The 9,786-nt window shown below is 44.1% G+C and overlaps 1 pseudogene; it reads left to right on the top strand.

Annotated features, from left to right (window-relative positions):
* Positions 1-973: 973 nt before the first annotated feature.
* Positions 974-1,872, top strand: LOC111548026 (annotated as a pseudogene).
* Positions 1,873-9,786: the final 7,914 nt, after the last annotated feature.

The following is a 9,786-nucleotide window of genomic DNA, read 5'->3' as shown; positions in this document are numbered from 1 at the left end:
GAACATGCTACAACTACATGCAACAATGTAGATGAATCTATAAGTTTAACTCCTGGTGAGACTAATCTATGGAGTTAGAAGTCAAAATACTGTTTACCCTTGGAGGCTGTGGGTAATGACTAGAAGGGGCTTCTTTGGGGCTGAATGTTCTATTTCTTGATTTGAGTGCTTGTTAGACATGTGTGTTGGCTTTGTGGAAATTCATCAGGCTTTATACTTATGATTTCTGTACTTTTATGTCTTTATATTATACTCTAATGAAAAGCTTTACAATTTCAGAATATTTTTGAAAACAGATATTTTTCTCTTCCACCCCCACCTTTGTGTGTGTGTAAGTGGTCACTTGATAATCTTCCATTTTTTAAAATTGTGTAATGATTACTCTATTTCTTCTATTTTTTCAATATTTTTTTTTCCTGAAGAGCAAGCCATGGCTTGCCCATAGTAAGCCCCCTACTTTTTTTTTTTTTTAAATGGAGTCTCACTCTGTTATCCAGGCTGGAGTGCAGTGGTGCGATCTTGGCTCACTGCAACCTCTGCTTCCCGGGCTCAAGTGATCCTCCCATCTCAGCCTCACATGGAGCTGGGGCTACAGGCATGATGCACCACCACGATTGGCTAATTTTCGTATTTTTTTGTAGAGATGGGGTTTTGCCATGTTGCCCTGGCTGGTCTCTTAATTCCTGGACTCATGCAATTCACCTACCTCCACCTCCCAAAGTGCTGGGTTCACAGGCATGAGCCACTGTGCCTCGCCGTAGTATGTCTTTATGCAAAGCTGAAGTGACCCCCTTCTCAAGGCATTTTATTTCCATGTCTGAAAATTGTTACAATGAATGGATTCTGTAATAACAAGGCATTTTACTGCCATCTACTGGTAAATTATCATAATAAATTTACAAATTACAATATCATGTGAATGGTGTCCACTTAAAAGTGATATCCTTCAAGACTAGTGAACAATACAGTCAGGATGGCTAATGGTAACCCCAGGAAACCAAGGGGCAAGATGTCTGCTTTTGCCTTCTTTGTACAGATGTGCAGAGAAGAACATAAGAAAAACCCAGAGGTCCCTGTCAATTTTGCAGAATTTTCCAAAAAGTGCAGTAAGAGGTAGAAGACAATGTCTGGGAAAGATAAGTCTAGGCCAGGCACAGCAGCTTATGCCTGTAATCTCAGCACTTTGGGAGGGTGAGGTGGGTGGATCACCTGAGGTAAGGAGTTAGAGACCAGCCTGGCCAACATGGTGAAACCCCGTCTCTACTAAAAATACAAAAAATTAGCTGGGCGTATTGGTGGGTGCCTGTAATCCCAGCTGCTGGGGAGGCTGAGGCAGGAGAATGGCTTGAACCCAAGACGCAGAGGTTGCAGTGAGCTGAGATCGTGCCATTGCACTCCAGCCTGGGCAACAAGAGCAATACTCCGTCTCAGGAAAAAAAAAAAAAGAAGAAGAAGAGAGAGAAGTCTAAATTTGGTTAAATGGCAAAGGCAGATAAAGTGCACTATGATACAGAAATGAAGGATTATGGACCAGCTAAGGGAGGCAAGAAGAACGATCCTAATGCCCCCAAAAGGCCACTGTCTGGATTCTTCCTGTTCTGTTCAGAATTCCACCCCAAGATGAAATCCACAAACCCCGGCATCTCTATTGGAGATGTGGCAAAAAAGCTGGGTGAGATGTGGAAGAACTTAAATGACAGTGAAAAGCAGCCTTACGTCACTAAGGTGGCAAAGCTGATGAAGTATGAGAAGGATGTTGCTGACTACAAGTCGAAAGGAAAGTTGGATGGTGCAAAAGGTCCTGCTAAAGTTGCCTGGGAAAAGATGGAAGATGAAGAAGATGAGGAGGAAGATGAGAAGGTAGATGAATAAATAAACTGTCAAAAAAAAAGTGATATCCTTCTTCAGGGCAAAATTCATCCAACTAAATGTGTTAAGTCTGTCATTTGGCACTGTTGTGATGAACCCTGCAGACAGTAAAATGTAGACACTTTCTAGGTGGTTTTGCTCTTTCTTCTTTTCCCCTGTTTTGTTACTGTTTTTCTTAAACACATCATTGAAGTATTCACTGTCAGTCTTATCACTGCAAAGCTTAAGCCTATTTAGACATACATGAAAGTAGAAGTCCAATAAATACAAATCAAATTATCAAAGAACAATTGATTTTCTTCACTCTAGTCCAAATCTAGAACAATCCTGGATGTTTTAGGACTGTTTTTCTTGCTCAAAACATTTTATGAAATAGCCTGATCACCTCTTCAGAAGCCTCTCTTAATCTATTGCTTGTTGAGACTATCACGTGCACTAAGGTTTCTCCTAAACATTTCTAGGTATAAATTCATTAATATGCTTGACAACCTTATGGGGTAGGAGCCCTTATTCTCTGCATCCCACAGGTGAGGCAACTGAAGCACAAAGAAGTTACATTTCAAGTGATGCTATTACAAACATAGCTTCCTTGGGGAGCTTACAGTCTACTGGGGACACAAAACGAAACAAAAGCCATGTAAAGATTTTTAAACAATATAAAGGAGAAAATACTTTGGACCTGTTGGACAAGTCATTTATCTCTTCCTGGTTGCAGTTTCTTTATCTGTATAACATAGAAGTTGGATTTGCCCAAGATCACATACCTAATAAATGGCAGAGCTAGAATCTGAACTTGGGTGTTTCGGCTTCAGAGCCCAATATTGTAATCATTATGCTATACTATCTGCTAGTTCATGGCCTGTTTTTGTTCCTTTGCTGCCTGCCTGCAGGCAACAAGTATTTGTGTTGCCTAGGCTCCTACTATTTTTACCTACAGGATCTGCAGGTGCCCAATGGGCCCCTGTCTTCTCAGCATCTTGCATTCTTGCAGATCCCAGGAATACCCATGACCCTTGGCTTAAGGACAGGGACAACAAGGTGAAAAAATTAGGATAGTGGCTCTGGAATCTTTTGTGTATGTGTGTATAGTAAAATGCATATAACATAAAATTTGCCATTTTAACCATTTTTAAGCATATAATTTGGTGGCATTAAGTATATTCACATGCAACCATCACCACCATCTACCTCCAGAACTTTTTTGTTTTTCCCAACTGAAACTTCGTGCCCATTGAACACAGACTTCCCATTCCCTCTCCCTCTAGCCGTTGGCAACCACTCTACTTTCTGTCTTTATGAATTTGGCATCTTTAGGAACCTCATATAGGAGGAATCATACAATATTTGTCCTTTTGTGATTGACTTATTTCACTTAGCGTAATGTCTTCAAGGTTCATCCATGTTGTACGTTGTGTCAGAATTTCCTTCCTTTATGAAGGCTAAGCGATGTTCCATTGTATGTATAGACCACATTTTGCTTACCTATTTAACTGTCCATAGATATGTGGGTTGCTTCTACATGTTGGTTATTGTGAACAATGCTGCTTTGAACAGGGGTGCACAAATATCTCTTTGAAACTCTGCTTTCACTTCTTTTTTATTTTTTAAATTTTATTTTGAAACAGGGGTTTGCTCCATCACCCAGGCAGGAATGCAGGAATGGAAACATGGCTCCCTGCAGCCTCAACCTCCTAGGCTCAACTGATCCTCCCGCCTCAGCCTCCTGGGTAGCTGGGACCACAGGTATGTGCTGCCACACCTGGCTTGTTTATTTATTTATTTTTAAACTTTGAGACAGGGTCTCATCTGTCACCCAGGCTGGAGTACAGTGGTACTAATGTGATTTCACTTACTTTGGATAAATATCCAGAAGTGGAATTACTGGCTCATAGGGTAATCCTATGTTTAACTTATTTTTTCCTTGAGACTGGGTCTTGCTATGTTGCCCAGGTTTGACTCAAACTCCTGGGTTCAAGTGATCCTCCTGCCCTAGCCTCCCAAGTAGCTGGGATTATGGGGGCGCCTATGTTTCACTTTTTGAGGAAATGCCAAACTGTTTTCCACCATGGCTGCATCAATTTACATTCCTGTCTGAGCGTGGTGGCTCACGCCTGTAATCTCAGGATTTTGGGAGGCCAAGGCAGGTGGAACACTTGAGCCCAGGAGTTGGAGACTAGCCTGGGCAACAGCGTGAAACCTCGTCTCTACAAAAAATGCAAAGATTAGCTGGGCATGGTGGCTCATGCCTGTAATCCCAGCTACTCTAGAGGCTGGGGTATGAGAATTGATTGAACCCGGAAGGCAGAGGTTGCAGTGAGCTGAGATTGCACCACTGCACTCCAGCCTGGATGACAGAGTGAGACTCTGTCTCAAAGAAAAACAAAGAACAAAAACAAAATACATTCCCACCAGCAATGCATAAAAGTCCTAATTTCTCCACATCCTTGCCAAAACTTGTTATTTTTTGCCTTTTAAAAAAATAACAGCGGCTGGGCGCCGTGGCTTATGCCTGTAATCCTAACACATTGGGAGGCCGAGGCAGGCGGATTGCCTGAGCTCAGGGGAGTTTGAGACCAGCCTGGGCAACATGGCGAAACTCTGTCTCTACTAAAAATACAAAAATTAGCTGGCCATGGTGGCGCGCGCCTGTAATTCCAGCTACTTTAGAGGCTGAGGCACAAGAATTGCTTGAACCTGGGAGGCAGAGGTTGCAGTGAGCTGAGATCACACCACTGCACTCCAGGCTGGGCGGCTGAGATTCTGTCTCAATAAATAAATAAATAAATAAATAAATAAATAAATAAATAAATAAATAAATAAGATGGGTATGAAGTGGTATCTCATTATGGTTTTGATTTGCATTTCCTTAATGACTACAGAGATCGAACATCTTTTTGCGTGCTTATTAGTCATTTGTATATCTTCTTTGAAGAAATGTCTATTCAAGTCCTTTGCCTTTGTTTTTTTTTTGAGACAGGGTCTTACTCTGTCACCCAGGCTGGAGAGCAGTGATATGATCTTGGCTCACTGTAGCCTCCAATTCCCAGGCTCAAGTGATCCTTCCACCTCAGTCTCATGAGTAGTTGGGATTACGGGCACACATGACCATGGCCAGCTAATTTTTTAATTTTTTGTGGAGACGAAGTCTTACTATGTTGCCTAGGCTGGTCTCGAACTTCCTGGACTCAAGCAATCCTCCTTCCTTGGCCTCCCAAAGTGCTGGAATTACAGGTGTGAGCCGTAGCACCCAGTCTTATTGCAGAGTTTCTGGAATCTTCCAGAGCTTTCTTACCTCTAGAAGTCTTTGTGGGTTTGAAGTATGTCAATGAGGTCTTCTCAGCCTCTGGGCTGGCTGTTGTCAGGACCTCTGCGTCTACAGGAGGAAGTAGCCAGAGCTTTTCATTCAATCTTTCAGGTAAATTAATCAAGTCATTCATTCATTGTATCTTTATCCAAAAAATCATTCTTTGGCTATGTCAGATTTCCAGGCTAACACAAAAGTACAAACTGTATGGTTCTGTTTCTATGGAGATCAAGAACTGTCAAAGTTAATCTACGGTGCTAGAAGTCAGAATAATGGTTACATTTGGGGGAGCAGGTATTTATTGGAAGGGAACATATAAAAGAGAACAAAAGAGAACTTTCTGGGTTGATAGATCTATAACTTGATCTAGGTGTTGGTAACACAGGAATGTAGGCAAAAAAATTATTAGGTATACATGTAATATTTTTTCATTTTATTGTATATAAATTATATTTCAGTTTTTAAAAGTTAAAATAAAAAGCTTCAGAAAAGTTTTTTTTTCCAGGATATTTTAAATTTCTTTGGTGTTAATTTTATAGGCTCAAAGGTCTAAGGTGCCCCCCTGTTGCGGTTGCCTGTGGTTCTCTTTGCTCCTCTCTGCCCTCTTGGGCCCAGTACCTAGCATTGTGCTTAGGATTCACAAACGCAGCAAACACTTATTGAGCACCTACTCTGTGCCAGGCGCTGTGCTATGTGCTGAGGAAACAGTGTTAAACAAGATGGATAAGGTTTTCTTCCTTATTGTGTCCATAGTCTAGTGGCAAAGACAGGTAATAATGACTTAGTACATTCTATTGAGGACAAGCACATTGTGCTAAGAAAACCTGTCTGGAAATGGGTCAAGTAAAGTATCCTTGGAGTAGCCCTGTTTGAATTGGGATCTGAAGGCTGAGAGTTATCTAAGTGGGGAGAGCATTGCAGGCGGGGGATCAGCATGTACAGGAGTTCTCAGAAGGGAGGGAGAACAATGCGTACGAAAAATCACTGTAGGCCGGGCGCGGTGGCTCAAGCCTGTAATCCCAGCACTTTGGGAGGCCGAGACAGGCGGATCACGAGGTCAGGAGATCGAGACCATCCTGGCTAACACGGTGAAACCCCGTCTCTACTAAAAATACAAAAACTAGCCGGGCGAGGTGGCGGGCGCCTGTAGTCCCAGCTACTTGGGAGGCTGAGGCAGGAGAATGGCGTAAACCTGGGAGGCGGAGCTTGCAGTGAGCTGAGATCCGGCCACTTCACTCCAGTCAGGGCGACAGAGCGAGACTCTGCCTCAAAAAAAAGAAAAAAGAAAGAAAAGAAATATCACTGTAGTTGCAACCCAGAGAAAGGGGAATAGGACCCTGAGATAAATCTAGAGATGTGGGGAGGCCAACATTTTTTTTTTTTTTTTTTTGAGACAGAGTCTCACTCTATTGCCCAGGCTGGAGTGTAGTGGTATGATCTCAGCTTACTGCAGCCTCAACCTCCCAGGCTCAAGCAGTCCTCCCACCTCAACCTCCTGCATGACTGGGGTCACAGGCATGCAGCACCATGCCCGCTATGTTTTTGTCTTGTTGTTTTCTTGAGACACGGTCTCCCTTTGCCACCAAGGCAGGAGTGCACTGGTGTTATCTCGGCTCACTGAAGCCTCCACCTCCCAGCCCAAGTGATTCTTACCTCATGCCTCAGCCTCCCGAGTAGCTGGGACTACAGGTGTGCACCATCATGCCCAGCTAATTTTTGTGTTTTTAGTGGAGATGGGGTTTCACCATGTTGCCAGGCTAGTCTTGAACTTCCGAGCTGAGGTGATCCGCCCACCTTGACCTCCCAAAGTGCTGGGATTACAGGTATGAGCCACTGAGCCCAGCCATTTTTGTATTTTTTGTTGAGACAGGGTTTGCCATGTTGCTCAGGCTGGTCTTGAACTCCGGGCTCAAGCGATCCACCTGCCTCAGCCTGCCAAAGTGTTAGGATGACAGGCATGAGCCACTGTACCTGGCCATCATCAGATACTTTTAAGTAGGGTAGTGACGTGATCAGATTTCTGATCATTAGAAACATTACTCTGACAGCAGGGTGGAGAATAGATTAGAGGGCGGTCAGGGTAATGCGAAAAGATGGTGGGTATCCCAGTTCAAGCACACTGTGTGTACTCAATAAATATTGATGGAATGAAAGGGTTCCTGACTCCCTTTCTTATATGGGATCAGTAGGACTGATCTGTTTAATTAGTTTACATCCACCTGCTCATCCTCCATCTCCTGTGATGCTCAGAACAGACCCCTAACTCCCATTTTACAGATAAAGAAGCTCAAGTTCAGAGAGGCAAGGACAGCTATCAAGAGCAAAAGCCAAAGACAGCTACCATACAATCCAGCAATCCCACTCTTAGGTATACACCAGAAAAAAGGAAATTAGTGTATGGAAGAGATCTGCACTCGCATGTTTACTGCAGCCCTATTCACAATAGCCAAGATTTGGAAGCAGCCTAAGTGTCCATCAGCAGATGAATGGATAAATAAAATGTGCATATACACAATGGAATACTATTCCGCCATTAAAAAAGTGAGATCCTGTCATTTGCAACAATATGGATGGAACTGGAGGTCATTATGTTACGTGAAAGAAGCCAGGTACAGAAACACAAACTTCACATATTCTCACTTATTTGTGGAAGCAACAAATTTTTTATTTATTTTGTTTTTGGGGGGGACGGAGTCTCGCTCAGCTGCCCAGGTTAGAGTGCAGTGGCATGATCTCAGCTCACCGCAACCACCATCTCCCAGGTTCAAGAGATTCTCCCATCTCAGCCTCCTGAGTAGCTGGGATTACAGGCACCCGCCATCATGCCCAGCTAGTTTTTGCATTTTAGTAGAGACAGGGTTTCACCATGTTGGCCAGGCTGGTCTTGAACTCCTGACCTCAGGTCTTGGCCTCCCAAAGTGCTAGGATTACAGGTGTGAGCCACCGCACCCAGCCAGGAGCGAAAAATTAAAACAATTGAACTCATGGAGATAGAGAATAAAAGGAGGGTTACCAGAGTCTGGTAAGGTTAGTGGGGAGGTGGGTGGGAAGCAGGAATGATTAACAGGTACAAAAGAATAGTTACAAAGAATGTATAAGACCTAGTATTTGCTAGCACAAGAAGTTGACTATAGTACAAAACAATTGGCCGGGCGCGGTGGCTCACGCCTATAATCCCAGCACTTTGAGGGGCTGAGGCAGGCAGATCATAAGGTCAGGAGTTCGAGACCAGCCTGGCCAATATGGTGAAACCCCATCTCTACTTTAAAAATATACAAAAATTAGCTGGGTGTGGCGGCAGGCACCTGTAGTCCCAGCTACTCAGGAGCCTGAGGCAGGAGAATCCCTTGAACCAGGGAGGCGGAGGTTACAGTGAGCCGAGATCACGCCACTGCACTTCAGCCTGGGCGACAGAGTGAGACGCCGTCTCAAAAAAAAAAAAAAACCAAAACAAAAAAACAAAAACCACACACACACAATTTACCTGTACATTTTAAAATAACTAGAGTGTAATTGGGTTGTTTGTAACACAAAGGATAAATGCTTGAGGTGCTAGATACCCCGTTTACCATGATGTGATTATTACACATTGTATGCCTGTATCAAAATCTCATGTACCCCATAAATATATTCACCTACTACGTACTTACAAAAATTAAAAAAATACATCAGTGTAGTGTGGGAAAAAAGAAAACAATTTTTTTTTTTTTTTTTTGAGACGGAGTCTCTCTCTGTCGCCCAGGCTGGAGTGCAGTGGCTGGATCTCAGCTCACTGCAAGCTCCGCCTCCCGGGTTTACACCATTCTCCTGCCTCAGCCTCCCCAGTAGCTGGGACTACAGGCGCCTGCCACCTCGACTGGCTAGTTTTTTGTATTTTTTAGTAGAGACGGGGTTTCACCGTGTTAGCCAGGATGGTCTCGATCTCCTGACCTCATGATCCGCCCGTCTCGGCCTCCCAAAGTGCTGGGATTACAGGCTTGAGCCACCGCGCCCGGCCCAAAAAATTTAAAAAACAAGAGTGAAAGCCAGATATGAATCCAGGCCTGTATGACAGACGTCAAGGCCAGTGCTGAGGAGGCCTTTCTACATTTGGGAAGTGGGGAGGGGCCACACTCGTTCGATCAATAATTCTATTTCTTGAGCATTTTGGCTTGCTAGGGAGGTAATGATGGGAAAAAGAAGAGAAGGATTTAGAGGCAAATAATAGTGAAAGCTTTTATCTATATCCCATTAAGCTTATTATTAGACACTATGTGTCAGGCACGGTGATAAGTGCTTTCCATGCCTACCTCCATTTCCTCCTCACAAGAACTATGATTTTCCCAATATTTCAGATGGGTAAACTGAGGTTTGGAGTTGCCATTTCCAAGGATACTCAGTGCGCTCACAAAAGGCTGTTCAGTGTGTGTTTCTGAAGCGGGACTCACTGGCGAGAGAATAGCACTGGGAAGCCGACAGAGACCCACGAGATCCCAGCACTAAGCACTCAGCCCCCAAGTGAGCTGGCGCGCACTCCACCTCGCGCTCCCGGGGACGTCTGGTCACGTGGGCAATGCCCCGCCCCTCGAGTCCGCCCCGCCCCCTCTGGCGCTCCCTCCCTCTTTCCCTCCCTC

This window comes from Piliocolobus tephrosceles, chromosome 20 (assembly GCF_002776525.5).
Source record: "Piliocolobus tephrosceles isolate RC106 chromosome 20, ASM277652v3, whole genome shotgun sequence".
Lineage (NCBI taxonomy): Eukaryota > Metazoa > Chordata > Mammalia > Primates > Cercopithecidae > Piliocolobus > Piliocolobus tephrosceles.
The sequence above is the reverse complement of the archived record's forward strand: the minus strand, read 5'-3'. Positions and strand labels throughout refer to the sequence as shown.